General features: G+C 50.4%; 1 protein-coding gene across 2 annotated transcripts in view; it reads left to right on the top strand.

Moving 5' to 3' along the window:
• Positions 1 to 7,404: 7,404 nt before the first annotated feature.
• The window catches only part of c15h11orf65 (chromosome 15 C11orf65 homolog), a 147,975-nt gene continuing 134,669 nt past the window's right edge, over positions 7,405 to 20,710 (top strand). For both annotated transcript variants that reach the window (XM_072476789.1, XM_072476788.1), the window contains exon 1: positions 7,405 to 7,539. The gene's annotated coding sequence lies outside the window, so the exon portion shown is untranslated. The remainder of the gene's footprint in view (positions 7,540 to 20,710) is intronic.

Genomic DNA, 20,710 nt, shown 5'->3' with positions numbered 1-20,710 from the left:
TCATCACTTTGACAAAGAGTCATCCTGACTCGAAACGTTAGCTCCCTTATCTCTGCACAGTTGCTGTCAGGCCTGCTGAGATTGTCCAGGATTTTCTGTTTTTGTCTTACTGATGGTGTCATTGAGGTCAAAGGTTCATCTCGGAGTCAAATATGGCAACAAAGTTTTGAACAGTGTGGTCCAGCCTCAGGTAGTTGCCAAGAAGAGGGACAGAGTTAGTGGCTAGGGAATTGAGTTTGTTGCATAGTCCAGACAGTGGCTTCAGTCTTCTGTGTCAGATATGTGTCACCTGGTACCACTGCCACCTCAGAGTCAGGAGGTTGTGGGTTCAAGTCCCACTTCAGAACTTGAACATATAAAGCAAGGTTGGCACTTAGAGAGTGCTGTACTATTGGAGCCACCTTTCTGATGAGACATTAAACCAAGCCCCACTGCTCTCTCAGATGGACATAGAAGCTCCATGCCTCTATTTTGAAGAGGAGTTAGAATCATAGAATTTACAGTGCAGAAGGAGGCTATTCGGCCCATCGAGTCAGCACCAGCTCTTGGAAAGAGCACCCTACCCAAGCCCACACCTCCACCCTATCCCCATAACCCAGTAACACCACCCAACACTAAGGGTAATTTTGGACACTAAGGGCAATTTAGCATAGCCAATCCACCTAACCTGCACATCTTTGGACTGTGGGAGGAAACCGGTGCACTCAGAGGAAACCCACACACACACAGGGAGAACGTGCAGACTCCGCACAGACAGTGACCCAAGCCGGGAATCGAACCTGGGACCTTGGAGATGTGAAGCAATTGTGCTAACCACTATGCTGCCGTGCTGCCCAAAGGTTATTACCCATAGTGTTGGCAAATATTTATCCCTCAATCAACACCACAAAACAGACTATCTGGTTGTTACCATATTGTTTAGGAAAGCTTCCTGTGCTCAAATTTGCACATTTACTATAACAATGACTACAGTTCAGGTGGCATGGTGGCACAGTGGTCAGAACTGCTGCCTCACGGTGCCGAGGACTCAGGTTAGATCCCGGCCTGGGTCACTGTGTGGATTTTGCAGATTCTCCCCGTGTCTGCGTGGGTCTCATCCCCACAACCCAAAAGATGAGCAGGGTAGGTGGATTGGCCATGCTAAATTGCCACTTAATTGGAAAAACTAAAAAAAAAACAATGACTACAGTTAAAAAGTACTTATTGCCTACAAAGCACTTTGAGATATCCTACTCATGCAAGGTGCTGACTAAATGCAAGTATTTATTTATCTCAATATTTAGTTTGAGGAAATTTCTGCTCCCCTGGCACTGGATGTCAAACAAGCAGTCTGATAATTTTGAGACAGTGGCGGGGTCAAGGGAGGTGGTGGTGAGGTAGATGTGGGTTGTCAGTGTAAATGTGGCAACGGATGCTGTATTTTTGGATGATATAACCAAGGGGCCGCATGTCGATGATAAATAGGAGGGAGCCAGGGAGAGATCTTCGGGAGACAGCAGAGGTGCTGGAGTGGGAAGATCTTCCAGCCAATTCTCCGACTTGACGATAAGAATGTGACTAGGTGAGTGCAGTCCCAACCAGCTGGATGACAGTAGAAAGGAGGATGGTGTGGTCAAAAGCTAAAGCCGGCTGAGAAAAATTAGGAAGTTAGTTTACTTTTGCCAGAGTCACACAGGATGTAATTTGTGACTTTGATAAGAGCTATTTTGATACAGCGGCAGGAGCAGAAACCTGATTGGAGGGATTTAAACGTGGAGTTGCACGCAAGGTGGGCATGGACTTTGATTTCTGATTTGATTTATTTATTGTCATATATACCGAGGTACAGTGAAAAGTATTGTTCTGCTTACAATCCTGGAAGATCACTCCACACATAAATACATAGAACGTACTATAATAATTAATAATTATAGAACATACGATAATATGTTGGGTAATATGTTGGGTAATAATATGGGAACATACTATAATATAATTGGGCTGCACGGTAGCACAAGTGGATAGCACTGTGGCTTCACTGCGCCAGGGTCCCAAGTTTGATTCCCCGCTAGGTCACTATCTGTGCGGAGTCTGCACGTTCTCCCGTGTCTGCGTGGGTTTCCTCCCACAGTCCAAAGACGTGCAGGTTAGATAGATTGGCCATGATAAATTGCCCTTAGTGACCAAAAAGGTTAGGAGGGGTTACGGGGATAGGGTGGAAGTGAGGGCTTAAGTGGGTCGGTGCAGACTCGATGGGCCTAATGACCTCCTTCAGCACTGTATGTTCTATGTTCTATGTTGTTCCAATAACGCTAATAAAAGATGTAGGATGAGGATCTTTAGGGGAGAGCCCGCAGAGTCGCCATGCTCTGGCACCATCTTGGAAATTTAAAAAAAAGTTCAGTTGCAGCCTGCTGTTCCTTTTTTTGTGTCCCATGTCAGTCAGAAAGAGGAAGAGCTGGTCCGATTCCCTTGTAGTTGGCCTCCTTGGCTTGGTACTGGTGTTTGACGAAATGCTCGATCAGCTCTCCAATCTCTTTGCTCCTGCTGCCCAGACCAGGATCAGTCAGGCTGGCCTGCTGCCACATTGGTACATGCCTCAGTCCGCTCCCCGAACCACACAGCTTCAGCTGGCCTCTTCCTATAATATACTGCTGGGGCTGCGGCCCATGGCCCCGCCGCCTCCGAACCGATCTCAACCTTCCCAGCAGCTCTCTCTGCCCTGCAAGCTAGCTGCTTCTTTCTTGGGGAATGATGGGCCCCTTCCCTTGAGGTTGTTACTGAATCAAGAAGTGACAGCCCGTTCAAGGACTTTGGGAAGAAAAGGGAGGTTGGAGATGGAGTTGTGGTTTGCAGGGACTGAAAGGTCTCCGGTTGGTGTTTGAGGATGGCAGATTTGAACGGGAGGCTAATGAAGGAGAGAAGCGTTAAACAAAATTGGCTAACATGGGTTCCAGGAAGGGATGTTGGGTAATTAACAGTTTAGGGTGAATAGGATCGAGGAAGGCAGGTTCCATGGACAATATGTGCTTGGAGAGGGTATAGAACATAGAACATTACATCGCAGTACAGGCCCTTCGGCCCTCGATGTTGCGCCGACCGATCGGAGAGAAATTCAAGAAAGCTGCTCATTCAGGTCTGGGGCAGGGATGGGAGGAACCTTAGAGGAAGTTAGGCTTGGTTGGCTGGTTCTAGGGAAGGAAGTGGCAAAGGCAATGGTTTTAATGACCAAGAAGCCAATGGCATCCTCCATTTTTGGAGATGAGACAGGGGAGAGGGAGTTAAGAAGATGGTTTGCAGTAGAGAAAGGAAGGTGATGGTTATCTTTGCTTTCCAGGATGATTCTGGAATTGAGAGAAATTTTGGCAGGCAAGAGCAGGACCCAATAGTGCTTTTATGTTTTCCAGCCAAATTTGGCTGTGGGTGGCCACCAAACCTGTTCTCCATCATATCCTTTCAAACTTGAGCCCCATGGACTTAAGGGAACAGGGATGAGAGCCATTCTGGAAAAAATGTCTAAGGTGAGAGAAAATGGCCTTAATAGTATAAAAACAGAGATTCTCCTTTGGAATATGAAGAAGTCACATTGGACTCCAAACGTTAACTCTGTTTCTCTCTCCACAGATGCTGCCAGACCTGCTGAAAATTTCCAACACTGTTTTTATTTCAGATTTCCAGCATCCACTGTTTTGCTCTTATTTAAATGGAGATTTAAAAGCGAATAGGGAGTCAATGGTGGAAGTGAGAGTGTGGTTGAGTATGTTGGTAGTTGCAGGAATACCTTGATGAATGGAATGCCAAAGGTGATATAGTAGGGATTTTTGAAAATGTAGTTCCAAATTAATTGTGAGAGCTATTTCAGGATTTAGGAAGAAAGAGGATTTGGAGTGGTGCAGGAGGATGGAGAGATATATCAGGAAGTGATCAAAGAAGGCACTGTCTGGGATTGGCACAATGAGGGTAGCACGGCCACATAAAATCAAGGGGGTGGTCATGCATATAGATTAGGGAGTGATATTAATTAAATATAATCCTGCGGTGATTTGCTTTTATTTTAGTAGCAGCATCTTTTAATAATAATCTTTATTGTCACATGTATGCTTACATTAACACTGCAATGAAGTTACTGTGAAAATCCCCTAGTTGCTACATTCCGGCACCTGTTCAGGTACACAGAGGGAAAATTCAGAATGTCCAATTCACCGAACAGCACATCTTTCGGGACATGTGGGAGGAAACCGGAGCACCCAGAGGAACCCCACGCAGACACAGGGAGAACGTGCATACTCCGCACAGACAGTGATCCAAGCCGGGAATCGAACATGGGACCCTGGCGCTGTGTAGCAGCAATGTAACCATTGTGCTACCGTATGTTCTGATAAAAGATCACAACCCCAAAATGTTAACTCTTGTTTCTCTCTCTCCACCCTTGCACTTTCTGTCCTGATTTTGGTTTTCTAGCATCTGCAGTACATTGTTTTTGGATGAATCTAGTGGTAAACCAAAATTGCGAGGCGAAACCCAGCACGAGGTCACATTTCAAAACCGCAAATTACTACGGGGGAAATAATCAGTGAGCTCCTGTGCAGAAACACAAAAGATGGATCCGGTGCTGAACTTGGCGATGGCTCACTGCCGTTCAGCGCAGGTGGTCCAGAGCCACACCTGGCTGAGGAGGGACTTGGTGAAGGCTCACTGTCACTCAGCACAGGTGGTCCAAGGGCCACACCTGGCTGCACGGTAGCCTTGTCGATAGCACAATTGCTTCACAGCTCCAGGGTCCCAGGTTCGATTCCGGCTTGGGTCACTGTCTGTGCGGAGTCTGCACATCCTCCCCGTGTGTGCGTGGGTTTCCTCCGGGTGCTCCGGTTTCCTCCCACAGTCTAAAGATGTGCAGGTTAGGTGGATTGGCCATGATAAATTGCCCTTAGTGTCCAAAATTGCCCTTAGTGTTGGGTAGGGTTACTGAATTATGGGGATAGGGTGGCGGTGTTGACCTTGGGTAGGGTGCTCTTTCCAAGAGCCGGTGCAGACTCGATGGGCCGAATGGCCTCCTTCTGCACTGTAAATTCTATGATAAGGAGGGACTTGGCGAAGGCTCACTGTCACTCAGCATAGGTAGCCCAGGGCTACACCTGGCTGAGGAGGGACTTGGCGAAGGCTCACTGCTGCTCAGCGCTGGTGGTCCAGGGCCACACCTGGCTGAGGAGGGACTTGGTGATGGCTCACTGCTGCTCAGTGCTGGTGGTCCAGGGCGAGGGCCACACCTTGCTGAGGAGGGACTTGGTGATGGCTCACTGCTGCTCAGCGCTAGTGGTCCAGGGCCACACATGGCTGAGGAGGGACTTGGCAATGGCTCAGCGCAGGTGGTTCAGGGCCACACCTGGCTGAGGAGGGACTTGGCGATGGCTCACTGCTGCTCAGCGCTGGTGGTCCAGGGCCACACCTGGCTGAGGAGAGACTTGGCAATGGCTCACTGCTGCTCAGCGCTGGTGGTCCAGGGCGAGGGCCACACCTTGCTGAGGAGGGACTTGGTGATGGCTCACTGCTGCTCAGCGCTGGTGGTCCAGGGCCACACATGGCTGAGGAGGGACTTGGCAATGGCTCAGCGCAGGTGGTTCAGGGCCACACCTGGCTGAGGAGGGACTTGGCGATGGCTCACTGCTGCTCAGCGCTGGTGGTCCAGGGCGAGGGCCACACCTTGCTGAGGAGGGACTTGGTGATGGCTCACTGCTGGTCAGCGCTGGTGGTCCAGGGCCACACATGGCTGAGGAGGGACTTGGCAATGGCTCAGCGCAGGTGGTTCAGGGCCACACCTGGCTGAGGAGGGACTTGGCGATGGCTCACTGCTGCTCAGCGCTGGTGGTCCAGGGCCACACCTGGCTGAGGAGGGACTTGGCGATGGCTCACTGCTGCTCAGCGCTGGTGGTCCAGGGCCACACCTGGCTGAGGAGGGACTTGGCAATGGCTCACTGCCGCTCAGCGCAGGTGGTCCAGGGCCACACCTGGCTGAGGAGGGACTTGGTGATGGCTCACTGCAGCTCAGCACAGGTGGTCCAGGCCACACCTGGCTGAGGACGGACTTGGCGATGGCTCAGCAGAGGTGGTCCAGGGCCACACCTGGCTGAGGAGGGACTTAGCAATGGCTCAGCGCAGGTGGTCCAGGGCCACACCTGGCTGAGGACGGACTTGGCGTTGGCTCAGCACAGGTGGTCCAGGACCACACTTGCCTGAGGAAGGACCTGGTGATGGTTCAGCAGAGGTGGTCCAGGGCCACACCTGGCTGAGGAGGGACTTGGCGATGGCTCACTGCTGCTCAGCGCTGGTGATCCAGGGCCACACCTGGCTGAGGAGGGACTTGGCGATGGCTCACTGCTGCTCAGCGCTGGTGGTCCAGGGCCACACCTGGCTGAGGAGGGACTTGGCAATGGCTCACTGCCGCTCAGCGCAGGTGGTCCAGGGCCACACCTGGCTGAGGAGGGACTTGGTGATGGCTCACTGCAGCTCAGCGCAGGTGGTCCAGGCCACACCTGGCTGAGGACGGACTTGGCGATGGCTCAGCAGAGGTGGTCCAGGGCCACACCTGGCTGAGGAGGGACTTAGCAATGGCTCAGCGCAGGTGGTCCAGGGCCACACCTGGCTGAGGACGGACTTGGCGTTGGCTCAGCACAGGTGGTCCAGGACCACACTTGCCTGAGGAAGGATCTGGTGATGGTTCAGCAGAGGTGGTCCAGGGCCACACCTGGCTGAGGAGGGACTTGGCGATGGCTCACTGCTGCTCAGCGCTGGTGATCCAGGGCCACACCTGGCTGAGGAGGGACTTGGCGATGGCTCACTGCTGCTCAGCGCTGGTGGTCCAGGGCCACACCTGGCTGAGGAGGGACTTGGCGATGGCTCACTGCAGCTCAGCGCTGGTGGTCCAGGGCCACACTTGGCTGAGGAGGGACTTGGCAATGGCTCACTGCCGCTCAGCGCAGGTGGTCCAGGGCCACACCTGGCTGAGGAGGGACTTGGTGATGGCTCACTGCAGCTTAGCGCAGGTGGTCCAAGCCACACCTGGCTGAGGACGGACTTGGCGATGGCTCAGCAGAGGTGGTCCAGGGCCACACCTGGCTGAGGAGGGACTTAGCAATGGCTCAGCGCAGGTGGTCCAGGGCCACACCTGGCTGAGGACGGACTTGGCGTTGGCTCAGCACAGGTGGTCCAGGACCACACTTGCCTGAGGAAGGACCTGGTGATGGTTCAGCAGAGGTGGTCCAGGGCCACACCTGGCTGAGGCGGAACTTGGCGATGGCTCACTGCAGCTCAGGGCCCAGGGCCCACACCTGGCTGAGGAGGGACAATAAGACCTGCACACCACGTGACCCCCAGCCGCGAATGACCCCGAGGCACGGATGTGACGTAATTTCTGCCGTCGCCATAGCGACGGGACGCTCCAGCCGACAGGGGAAGGTTGCCCGGAGCACTCTCTGAACCACCTTGTCGGGGATTGCCGGGGCACTCTTTCCCTTGGTCGGAGCTGGCAATGTCTTAAAAGTCCTTCACGTCCATTTAACACAGGTACCGTATGGATTATACTGAAGCTTGTAGTCCTGAAGGATGTACCATTATTTGTGTGGGATTTTTGATGTTGCAGATGCCGTTACGCTGGCACTTGCTGCTGATTTGATTTATGACTCGTTTTGCATTTTATGGGCTTAATTTGGGAATTTTCGTCTATCGCCGGTGACCATTTAAGTCGCCACGACGACAGTTCTAAATATGGACACCAGCTAAGCCACTGTACCTGGAATCTAAACATGTCTGGTCAGAAATTCTCAGTAGATCAGGCAGTATCTGTGGAGGAAAAAGCATCGCTAATGTGTAACCTCTCATCAGGACATGGTAACTGCAAACTTCTGTCTATGTCCCTTTTTAGAAGAGACCGAGTCTTTGGAGACAGGACTTGATGTGTTTACATCTGCAATGGTATTGACCAGCTACTCTGACACAATCAGGCATATTAACAGACCAAGGAGATCAGCTTTCACCATTTCTTTATTAAGCAGAATGTCAAATAAATACATGGGGTAAATTTTCAGCATCGCTGAATGGATCAAATGGGCATCAATAGAATATAAATTGAGCAGGTTCTGTATCAGACAAATTCGCCACTTTGGTAAATTACCGTCCATATGGTGAAGCTGAAGTGAGCATATCTTCTCTTTGAGCCAGGCCTTTACACCAACAAATTGTATCAGCTGTATTTTTGTGATCACATTACTGGCTATGAGTCAGAAGGTTGTAGGATCATGTCCCACTCTAGCGACTTGACCACAATCTAGGTTAACAGGCAGTATTGAGAGAGTGTTGCACTGTCCAAGAAGGATGGGTTACACCTGAACTTGAGGGGCACCAATATTCTAGCTGGGAGGTTTGCTAGTATGGTGTGGGTGGGTTTAAACTAATTGGCAGGGAGGTGGGAATCAGAACAGTAAGCCAGCAAGTGTACAGACTGGGGATGAGCATGGTACCAGGGTCAGGCTGGCTAAGGGGAAGGGCGGGCTGGGGGAGGTCGAACTCAGTAGGCCGAGAGGCCTGGAGTGTATCTGCCTCAATGCACTGAGTATAACAGGTAAGACAGATGAACTTAAAGCCTTGATTCACACGCAGAATCTGGATGTGATTGCTGTAACGGACACTTGGTTAAAAAAGGGACAGTACTGGCAGCTAAATATTCCAGGATATAGGTGTTTTAACGAGATAGGGAAGAAGGTAAAAGAGATGGGGGAGTTGCAATACTGGTTAGAGAACATATTACAGCTGTACAGAGTGATGCATGATCAATTGCACAAAGACTAAAGTTGCGTACAACTGTGGCTTTATTACAGTCAGATGCGAGGCCTCCTGCTGCAGCTGGTAAAATGGCAGGGCACTGGCGGTCATGCATATTTATACAGTTCTCCCTGGGCGGAGCCAGCCGGCAGGAGCTACCGGCGAACCTGTAGTGCAGGTCCTACCTTACCACTCCAATTACAGTGGATCACCACACAGAGGGAGGACATCATGGAAGAATCAAGATAAGAGGCACTGTGGGTAGAACTCAGAAACAGGAAGGGGGCAGTCACTATGATGGGGGTGTACTACAGGACTCCCAACAGCCCACGTGAAGTTGAAGAACAGATATGTAAGCAGATTCTGGAAAGATGTAGAAATAATAGGGTTGTTATAGTGGGAGACTTTAATTTTCCTCATATTGACTGGAAATCCCTTAGGGCTAGGGGTCTGGTGAGGAATTTGTTAAGTGTGTCCAAGAAGGTTTTTTGGAACAATATGTGGATAGTCCGACTGGAGAGGGGGCTATATTGGACCTAGTACTAGGGAACAAGACTGGTCAGGTCATCAAAGTTGCAGTAGGAGAACATGTGGTGAACAGTGATGACAATTCCGATAACCCTGCAAAATGACAAGTGTTGTCATAGGGTTAAGGTGCTAAATTAGGGGAGGCTAACTACAACCAGATTAGGCAGAATTTCGAGGTTGTTGTTTGGGAGAGGCTGTTTGAGGGTAAATCCACATTTGGCATGTGGGAGTCTTTTAAGGAGTAGTTAACATGCAGGACAGGCATGTGCTAGTAAAAGGAAAGGACAGGAAAGGCAAGATTCCGGAACCATGGATGACCAGGGAAATTGCGAATCTTGTCAAAAAGAAAAAAGATGCATAAGTGAAGTAGAGGCAACTAAAAACAGATTAAACACTTGAGGAATACAAAGAAAGTAGAAAAGAGCTCAAGCAGGGTGTTCGGAGGGCAAAAAGAGGTCACAAAATGTCTTTGGCAGACAGGATTAAGGAGAATCCCAAGGCGTTTTATAGGTATATTAGGAAGAAGAGGGTAGCTAGAGAAAGAGTTGGTCCACTCAATGACAAAGGAGGGAAATTATATGTAGAACCAGAGAAAGAAGGTGAGGTCCTTAATGAGTATTTTGCATCAGTATTCACAAAGGAGAGGGACACATTGATTAGTGATGTCTCAGATAGATGTGTAAACACTTTAGAACAGATCATTCTTACAAGGGAGGTACTGTACACAGTTATAAACAACTACGAAACAAAACACCCGGAGGCCTTGTTCATTGTGGCCGGGGACTTCAACAAGGCCAACCTCAAAAGTGTACTGCCAAAGTTCAACCAGCACATGGCGACAACACTCTTGACCACTGCTACTTAGAAATCCATCCCCCGACCGCACTTTGGAAAATCAGACCGTAAGACAGTGGACAGCACGGTAGCATTGTGGATAGCACAATTGCTTCACAGCTCCAGGGTCCCAGGTTTGATTCCGGCTTGGGTCAGTGTCTGTGCGGAGTCTGCACATCCTCCCCGTGTGTGCGTGGGTTTCCTCCGGGTGCTCCCGTTTCCTCCCACAGTCCAAAGATGTGCAGGTTAGGTGGATTGGCCATGATAAATTGCCCTTAGTGTCCAAAATTGCCCTTAGTGTTGGGTGGGGTTACTGGGTTATGGGGATAGGGTGGAGGTGTTGACCTTGGGTAGGGTGCTCTTTCCAAGAGCCGGCGCAGACTCGATGGGCCGAATGGCCTCCTTCTGCACTGTAAATTCTATGAAAGACGGTGCTCCTTCTCCCGGCATACAAGCAGAAACTCAAGCGGGAGAATCCAGTGAAGAAGGTCGTGCAGTGCTGGTCCGAGGAAACAGAAGAGCTCCTACGTGACTGCTTAGAGACAGTGGACTGGTCCATTTTTAAGAACTCAGCGACCAACTTAAATGAGTATGCCACCACAGTCACAGACTTCGTCACCAAATGTGTGGACGACTGCGTGCCAAAGAAAGGAATACGTACGTTCCCCAACCGGAAACCATGGCTCAATCGCGAGATTGATTCCCTACTGAAGGACAGGTCTGAGGCGTTCAAGTCAGGCGACCTTGACCTTGTTGCTAACTTTTGGTTGGTTCAATTGGCTCTGTTTTATAACCGTTGCTCTCGAGTCGCCAGGTATCTTTATGATACCGCCACGCGGTTCAAGTTCAAGTAATGACCAATAACTCAATACACCAATTAGTAAGATTCAAATCAAAGCACAATTATTATGCACAGTAATCGCTACTCATGCACAAATTCTACGTCTAAGCTACTTCCACAACTAACAGGCCTATACTTAGCTTCGGACTGGCCCACCAGGTCAGGGGAACAAATGGCCTTTTGTTCGGGTTCTGAGTCTGCGGGATTCGAAGTTGGTACGGATTGGTAGCTAGGAGTGCCTATCTCGTAGCGAGCGTTTACTTAAGACTTACTGGATATCGGCAGCAGCTGCACCGGTCACGGTCAAGGGTTAGTTCGCATTGCTGAGTGACCCAGTCAAGAAGAACAATTTGAACTTGGGGGCTTAACTTTATAGTCCCCAGGGGCTTCCCGCCTTTCAGGGCGGACCCTATACCTGGTTCCAAGTGATTGAACTTCGTTCCAATCGCTTGGTTCGATTTCTCCAATACTGGAGCGGTTCCCTGATCGATGGCCGGTCTTGAGGTGTCCGTTAACCTCTTTTGTGTTGGCACCTGCTGGCGCTGGGGAGTCTGGCTTAGCTTTGTTTGTCCCAAATGTTGCGATTGTTCCCGGGGATCGCTTATTAGTATGTAGATGGCCGCTACATTATTATGCAGATGGCTGCTTGTATTGATGCTGCCTGGGCTTTTGCAGAGTTTAATACACAGTAAACTTGCTCCTGCTGGTTTCTGCCTGTGTTGGCTGAATTTCCATGCAGCCTTTGCTGTTCTCCATTTTACATCGGGAGTTGGCCAACCCAGGTGGCTACAACCTATACAAGAAATCCAGGTACGACCTCCGCAAAGCCATCCAAGATGCCAAGAGAGAATATCAGACCAAGCTAGAGTCACAGACTAGCATTACAGACTCTCGGCGGTTGTGGGAAGGCCTAAACAACATAACGGGCTACAAAGCGAAGCCGAGAAGTATCACCAGCAGCAGTGCAACCCTCCCCGATGAACTCAATGCATTCTATGCTCGGTTCGGAAACCAACGAACCACTGTTGAGTGCCCCAGCAGCCCAGAACACACCCATACCCACCATGTCAGCTTCCGAAGTCAGATCGGCTTTCCTGAAAGTGAACCCTCGGAAGCCGACGGGTCCATACGGGACCCCTGGTCGTGCATTCAGAGCCTGTGCGGACCAGCTGGCAGATGTGTTTGTGGACATCTTTAACCTGTCCCAAGTCTGCTCCGAGATCCCCACCTGCTTCAAGAAGACCACACGGTGCCAAAGAAGAACCAGGCAATGTGCCTCAATAACTACTGTCCGGTGGCCCTAACTTCAGTCGTAATGAAGTGGGTGGCGTGAGTGTAATCCTCGAGTTCTGGTATTAGGACACGATGAGGCCATGGTGCCGATTAACAAGAGAGTGGCTTTTTCTGCGGTTAACATTTTAGCAGACTCAGGAAGGAGGTACTTAATTGTTAGGGGAGTACTAACGGGCATGCCGGTGGTTTTGGTCAAACGATGCAGTTTCGCTTCCAAGCCCTGGGAAGTATTGAATGTGATTATTAGTGGAGAGATCATTTCTTATAAGGCATGTAGGAATAAAGCAGGGAAGGTGGAGAGGCAGAGGCTGGTGGATTTCCATCCTTGAGATGGACCATCAATACTTGATTGCCCCAACACAGGAACTTTTGACAGAGATAAAGAAATTGCAGGTGAATTTCGATTTGTTGTCAATGCGGAAGGTGAGCCAGCTGCATTGCCTGAGGGGGACGTTTGATGCACTATCAATTACTACAAAGACGAGTGTAGTGAATAATCAAGGCTTTATTGAGCAAAGATGTGTGGCCTCCTGTAGCTGCTACCAGAATGGGAGTAGCTCCGGTGAGCACACACATTTATACGCCACCTACTGGGCGAGCCAACAGGCAAGGATTTACCCATGTACCTCTAGTAAAGGAGCCTTACCGTACTACATCTAATATGCAGTTAGTGGTGACTACCACATTCACCCCCTGTTAAAAAAAGAGTCCGGCGGGGATGGTGGAAAATTTACAAGGTCAGGCAAAATTTACAAGTTCAGTCGGTCGGGTCTTCAAGATCTTATCGTTTTTGATCTTGCCCCACTGTGTATTATTGAACATGAAGGCAACCGACCATTGGTCAGTGAGGAGAGTGAATCTCCTGCTGGCCAGGTAATGCCTCCAATGCCGCACAGCTTCCAGAATGGCTTGGGCCTCCTTTTCGACAGAGGAGTGCCGAATATCGGAGGTATGGAGGGTGCGGGAAAAGAATGCCACGGGCCTGCCTGTCTGGTTGAGGGTGGCGGCCAGAGCCACGCCCGATGCATCGCTCTCGACCTGAAAAGGGAGGAACTCGTCGACCGCGTGCGTCGTGGCCTTGGCGATGTCCGCCTTGATGCGGTTAAAAGCCTGGCGGGCCTCAGCTGTCAGGGGAAAAACTGTGGAGTGAATGAGTGGGCAGGCCTTGTCCGCATAGTTAGGGACCCACTGGGCATAATAGGAGAAAAACCCCAGGCATCGTTACAGGGCCCTGGGGCAGTGGGGGAGGGGGAGTTCCAAGAGGGGGCGCATGGGGTCGGGCCCTAAAACTCCATTTTCCACAACATAGCCAAGGATGGCTAAGCGGTTGGTGCAGAACACGCACTTCTCCTTATTGTACGTGAGATTAAGGAGTTTGGCGGTGTGGAGAAATTTGCGACGGTTAGCATCATGGTCCTGCTGATCGTGGCCACAGATGGTGACGTTGTCTAGGTACGGGAAGGTGGCCCGCAGTCCGTACCAGTCAACCATTCGGTCCATCTCACGTTGGAAGACCGAGACCCCGTCAGTGACACCGAAGGGAACCCTAAGGAAGTGATAGAGGCGGCCATCTGCTTTGAACGCAGTGTATTGGTGGTCTTCCTTGCGGATGGGGAGCGGGTGGTAGTCCGATTTCAGGTCCACTGTGGAAAAGACCCGGTACTGTGCAATCTGATTGACCATATCAGATATGCGTGGGAGGGGGTCTGCGTCGAGCTGCGTGTACCGATTGATGGTCTGACTGTAGTCAACGACCATCCTGTGTTTCTCCCCAGCCTTTACTACTACCACTTGGGCTCTCCAGGGGATGGTGCTGGCCTCAATGATGCCTTCCCGCAGAAGCTGCTGGACCTCCGACCTGATGAAGGTCCTGTCCTGGGCACTGTACCGTCTGCTCCTGGTGGCGATGGGTTTGCAATCCGGGGTGAGGTTTGCAAATAAGGAAGGTGGATCGACCTTGAGGGTCGTGAGGCCGCATACGGTGAGGTGGGGTAAAGGGCCACCAAATTTTAAAGTTCAGCTTTGGAGGCTGCACTGGAAGTCCAGACCGAGTAACAGGGCAGTGCAGAGGTTGGGGAGGACATAGAGCCAGAAGTTGCTAAACTCTACGACCTGGACGGTGAGGGTCGCGATGCAGTACCCCCGGATTTCCACGGAATGGGATACAGAGGCCAGGGAGATTCTCTGGGTAACGGGGTGTACCGAGAGGGAGCAGCGCCTTTCCGTAGTGGGGTGGATGAAGCTTTCCGTGCTCCCAGAGTCAAAAAGGCCGGAAGTCTTTTGACCATCGATTTTTCACCGTTGTCGTTGCGGTTGCGAGGTTGTGAGGCCGGGACTGGTCGAGGGTGATCGAGGCGAGCTGCGGCTGATTGGTAGGCCCCGGGCTAGTCAGCGGTGGTGGCAGGTGATGAGTGACCACGGGTCGCACATGGCGGGCGGCATTAAAGATGGCGGCGCCCACGGGCCGCACGTGGCCTGCGGGGAAGAAGATGGCGGCACCCACGGGCCGCACGTGGTCTCTGGGGATGAAGATGGCGGCACCCACGGGTCGCGCATGGGGGGTGTAGGAACGCTGGGCCGAGAAATAGCGGCGATCGGGTGCGGTGTGCTGGGGTCGGTAGCTGGTGGGGCCCACGATGTCCACGAGGGTGCCGTGCGATCGGGGGCGTACAACTGGGCGTTACGGGAGGCCACTGTTAGTGAGTTTGCAAGCTACCTGGTTCCCGCAAGGTCAAGCGTACCCCCTTCCAATAGGCGCTGGTGGATGTACGCTGACCCCATGCCCGTAACAAAAGCATCTCTGATTAAAAGTTCTGTATGCTCGACTGCCAAAACTGCCTGGCAGTCACAGTTCCTTGCCAGGATGTGCAGGGCATGCCAGAAATCGTCTAGGGACTCACCGGGGAGTTGCTGTCTCGTGTACAAGAGGTGCCTGCCGTGAATTTGTTAACCGGCCGAACGTAATGTCCTTTCAGGAGCTCCATTGCTTCAGAGTAAGTGGGTGCATCCCGGATGAGAGGGAAAATGTCAGGGCTCATCCGTGAATAAAGGACCTGGAGCTTCTGTGCGTCCGAGGGTTGTTCAGCCGATGTTCAGAGGTAGCTTTCAAAGCAGGCTAGCCAGTGGTCAAAGGTGGACATGGCATTGGCTGCTTGAGGGCTCAGCTGTAGGCGATCAGGCTTGATGCGAAGTTCCATCGTTTAAAAATCTTTGCTCAATAAATTGATGCACTATCAATTACTACAAAGAAGAGAGTAGTGAATAATCGAGGCTTTATTGAGCAAAGATGTGTGGCCTCCTGTAGCTCCTTCCAGAATGGGAGCAGCTCTGGTGAGCACACACATTTATTTGCCGCCTACTGGGCGGAGCCAGCAGGCAGGGATTTACCCATGTACCTCTAGTATAGGAGCCTTACTGTACTACATCTAATATACAGTTAGTGGTGACTACCACACGTTTGAGTAAGGGGAGAAGACCAGCTGTCTGTTAGCTCACCAGCTGAGGTGGTAGGCTGCCTCCTGGGAGATAGTTAATGAGGTGTTTGAGGCCTTTTATCGTGGGCTATATAAATCTGAGCCTCCAGCGGAGCACTCGTAATGTTACAATTTTTGGAGGTGGAGAGAAGGCAGGGGTTGGAGGCACCGATTGGACAGGAGGAGATCATGAATTGTATTTGTTTAATACAGACGGGCAAAGCACCAGGTCCGGATCGATTCCCTATTGCATTATATAAACAGTTGCTGGTTTGTTGGTTCCACTTCTGCGCGGTATGTTCAAAGATTTTCTGTCCGGGGGGGGGGGGGGGGCTGTTGCCGGCGATGCTGGCACAGGCATGGTTTCCTTGATTCTGAAAATGGACAAGGATCCCACAGAGTGTGGGTCGTACTATGGAAGGCTGTGACTAGCGGCGTTCCCCAGAGATCAGTTCTCGGGCCTTTGTTGTTTGTGTTGTATATAAATGATTTGGAAGAAAATGTAGCTGGTCTGATTAGTAAGTTTGCAGACGACACAAAAATTGGTGGAGCTGCGGATAGTGAAAAAGATTGTCAGAAGATACAGCAGGATATAAACTGGTTGGAGTCTTGGGCGGAGAAATGGCAGATGGACTTTAATCCAGACAAGTGTGAGGTAATGCACTTTGGAAGGTCCAATGCCTGTAGGAATTACACAATAAATGGAACTCTTGTGAGTACTGACAGGCAGAGAGATCTGGGTGTGCATGTCCACCGATCACTGAAAGTGGCAACGCATGTGGATAAGATGGTCAAGAAGGCATACGCATGCTGGCCTTCATCGGTCGGGGCATCGAAAATAAAAATTGGCAAGTTATGTTGCAGCTGTACAGGACCTTAGTTAGGCCTCATTTGGAATATTGTGTACAATTCTGGTCGCCACACTACCAGAAGGATGTGGATGCTTTGGAGAGGGTACAGAAGCGGTTTACTAGGATGTTGCCTGGTATGGAGGGCATTAGCTATGGCGGGAAGAGTGCAGACGGTGAAGATGAGGGCATTAGCTAGGTTAGATAAACTCAGTCTGTTCCCACTGGAACGACGGAGGTTGAGAGTCGACCTGATAGAGGCCTACAAGGGTATGAGTGGCATGGACAGAGTGGATAGTCAGATGCTCTTTCCTAGGGTAGAAGAGTCAAGTACTAGGAGACATAGGTTTAAAGTGCATGGGGAAAAGTTTAGAACAGATGTGCGAGGCAAGTACACAGAGGGTGGTAAATATATGGAATGCCTGGGGAGGTGGTGGGAGCAGGTACAATAGCAGCATTTAAGTGGCATCTAGACAAATATATGAATAGGGTGAGAATGGAAGGATATGGACTCCGTAAGTGTGTACCGTTTTAGTTTAGGCAGGTACCATGATCGACGCAAGCTTGGAGGGACGAAGGGCCTGTTCCTGTGCTGTATTGTTCTTTGTACCAACCTATTTCTCTGCTAATTGTTGGCATTAAGTTGTTGGCTAAGGTGTTGGTGACTCGTTTGGAGCCCTGTCTGCCAGGGGTGATTTTGGAGGAGCAGACTGGATTTCTTAAGGGCCATCAGTTATTGGCCAACATTAGGAGATTGTTGAATGTGGTGTTGTCATCCTCGCCTGTGACCGAGCCAGAGGTGGTTATTTCGATGGACCCAGAAAAAGCGTTTGAGGGTTGAGTGGGGACACCTCTTCGAGATTTTGCGACAGTTTGGCTTTGGGCCAAAATTTATATCTTGCATTTGGCATTTGTATAGGGCCCCACTGCGCATGTCCGTAATAATGCGCTGAGCTCAGGGTACTTTCAACCAAACGTGGGTACACAACAGGGGTGCCCATTATCTTCATTGTTGTTTGCCTTAGCGATTGAGTTGCTAACCATTGCGCTGAGGTTTTCTACCAGTTGGAGGGAGATAGAGCGTAAAGGGAGGGAATATAAGGTGTCCTTATATGCAGATGATTTTCTGTTATGCATCACGGACCCACTCTGCAATGTGGGGGTGCTCAGGGTGTTTGACTCCTTTTACCATAGAGAATGAGAGTGGAGCTAAACCTGGGCAAGAGTGAACTTTTTACGGTGAACCCCCCCCCCCGAGGAGGGAAAGGAATCTAGGGAGGCTACCATTTCATCCGGCCAGGACTAGTTTCCCGTACCTGGGAATTCAAGTGGCCCATGATATGGCCTCGCTCCATAACTTAACTTGGTCAGGCTGGTGGATGAAATAAAGGCTGGTTTGAAGAGATGGGATGCCCTTCCTCTGACCTTGGTGGGAAGAGTACAGACGGTGTTGATTAATATTCTCCTAAGGTTTTTGTTTCTTTTCCAGTGTCACCCAGTCTTGCTTTCTTTGGGATAGTCTAAGGCTTTCTTTGGGATAGTTGGTAAGTTAATATCTGCTTTTGTTTGTTTGGGTAAGATCTCTCGGGTTCTTAGGGCATTTTTGCAAAGGAACAGACAGTCTGGACGGTTGCCACAACCTAATCTGCTGTACTATTACTGGACAGCAAACAATGAGACGGTGTTGGTCTGGTTTAAGGATCCTGATTCTCTAGGCAGCACGGTGATGCAGTCTACCGCCTACGCCGCTGAGGACCCGGGTTCGATCCCATCCCCGGGTGACTGTGTGGAGTTTGCACATTCTCCCCGTGTCTGCATGGGCTTCACCCCCACAACCCAAAGATGTGGACGCTAGGTGAATTGGCCACCCTAAATTACCCCTTAATTGGAAAAAGAATAATTGGGTACTTTTTAAAAAACGAAAAAAAGGAATCCGTATTCTATATAGGGGCGGATGGAGGAGGTTTTGTGCATAGGATCGAGTCTGAGGGCCCCTGTTACTGCTCCACCCTCATTTTCTCTGGTAAGATTTTCGTCAAGCCCAGTGGTAATAGCCTCTTTGAGGATTTGGACTCAATTTAGGCAGCATTTTAAATTAGGCTCTGTGTCGCTGTTGCCGCCAATTTGCAGGAACCATAGGTTTGTGCCATCTGGTTTAGATTCAACATTCAGGGCATGGGAGAGGGAGCGGTTGGAGAAGTTTAGTGATGTGTTTCTGGGGCTAGGTTTGCCGTTCTAGATGAGATTTTGGAGAAGTTCCAGGCCCCGAGAGGGAATGTATTCAGATACTTTCAGGTGTGCGATTTTGTACCTAAGGATCTTCCTTCGTTTCCCCTGGTACTGGTGCCCTCACGTATGGATAGGGTCCTGTCCTTGGACGAGCAAGAGGAAGGAAGGATCTCAGACATTTATGGACAGGTGTTGGCGGAGCAGACATCATTGGAAAAATAAAGAGGAAATGGGAGGATGAGCTGGGTTTGGTCTTGGAGGGGGGGGGGGGGGGGAGTGAGGCACTTCATAGGGTTAACTTTACCTTGTGTGCAAGATTACATCTGATATCAGTTCAAGGTGGTGCACAGGGTGCACCTGACCAGGATACATATGAGTAGGTTCTTTTTAGGGGTGGGGGACAGGTGTGAACAGTGCTCTAGAGGGCCAGCGAACCCACACGTACATGTTCTGGTCCTGCCCCAAACTTGTTAATTTTGTGGTCTCCTTTTTTGAACCAATGTCAGGAATTCTGGGTGTCAAGCTGGAGCTGAGACATTGATGGCCATTTTTAGAGTGCCGGACTCACCGGTGCTGCAAGCAGGGATGAAGGCAGTCTTGGCCTTCACTTTGCTAATAGCCTGGAGTCGGGTCTTGCTTGGGTGAAAGTCTCTGATGGAATTTCTGTACCTTGAGAAGATCAAATATGCGGTGGTCGGTGGATGGGTTTTACTCAAGGTGGCAGCTGTTCATTGTCTTTTTTAGGGAGCTGGTACAGTCAGCTGTTTGGGGGGGATGCGGCTGGTCAGTGTTTTTTTTTTTTATTCGTTCATGGGATGTGGGCATTGCTAGCTGGGCCAGCATTTATGCCCATCTCTGAGTGTATTTGAGAGTCAACCACATTTCTGAGGGGCTGGGGTCGCATGTAGGCCAGACTGGGTAAGGACGACAAGATTTCCTTCCGTAAAGGACATTAGTGAACCAGATGGGTTATAACAACAATTGACATTGGCTGCATGTCAAAATGTTTTTTTATTGAATTCAAATTCCCCCTGCCCTGGAAGGATTTGGACCCAGGTCCCCAGACCATTACCCTGGGTCTCTGGCTTACTAGTCCAGCAACAGAGCCACTACACCACACTAAGCAGGATATAGGTAATGCTCCTAACACCTCACACCAGATCTGAAGAAAAAGAAGGAAGAAGCAGAGAAAGAAGTGTCGGAGCTAATCCCTCGGATCCACCATATTACATCATTGCAACAAAACAATGACCGGTCAACCAATCGCCACGTGTGTTTCCTGAACTCTCAGGGGGAATTAACCAAGGATAAAGACTGGGGCCTACCTTTATACCTAACCCATCTCAACATCTCTCTGAATGTGGATCAAGCACCTTGGGAGAAACCTCTGAAGGCACTGGATACCACAAAGGCTATGGACCCTGGCAATATCCCGGCAATAGTACTGAAGACTTGTGCTCCAGAACTTCCCCATATGTAGCCAAGCTGGTTTCCAGTACAGCTACAACACTGGCATCTACCCGGCAATGTGGGAATTTTCCCAGGTATGTCTACAAGATTCACTGCAGTAACTCACCAAGGTTCCTCAAACAACACTTTACAAACCCACGACCACTAGTATCTAGAAGGACAAGAGCAGCAGACACCTGGGAACCCCACCACCTGGAGGTTCCCCTCCAAGTCACTCACCACCCTGACTTGGAAATATATCATCGTTCCTTCACTGTCTCTGGGTCAATATCCTGGAACTCCCTCCCTAACAACACAGTGGGTGTACCTACACCTCAAGGACTGCAACGGTTCAAGTAGGCAACTCACCATTACCTTCTGAAAAGCATGTAGGGATGGGCAATAAATGCTGGCCTAACAAG

This window comes from Scyliorhinus torazame, chromosome 15 (genome assembly GCF_047496885.1).
Source record: "Scyliorhinus torazame isolate Kashiwa2021f chromosome 15, sScyTor2.1, whole genome shotgun sequence".
Lineage (NCBI taxonomy): Eukaryota > Metazoa > Chordata > Chondrichthyes > Carcharhiniformes > Scyliorhinidae > Scyliorhinus > Scyliorhinus torazame.
This window is presented reverse-complemented; position numbering and strand designations above follow the sequence as displayed.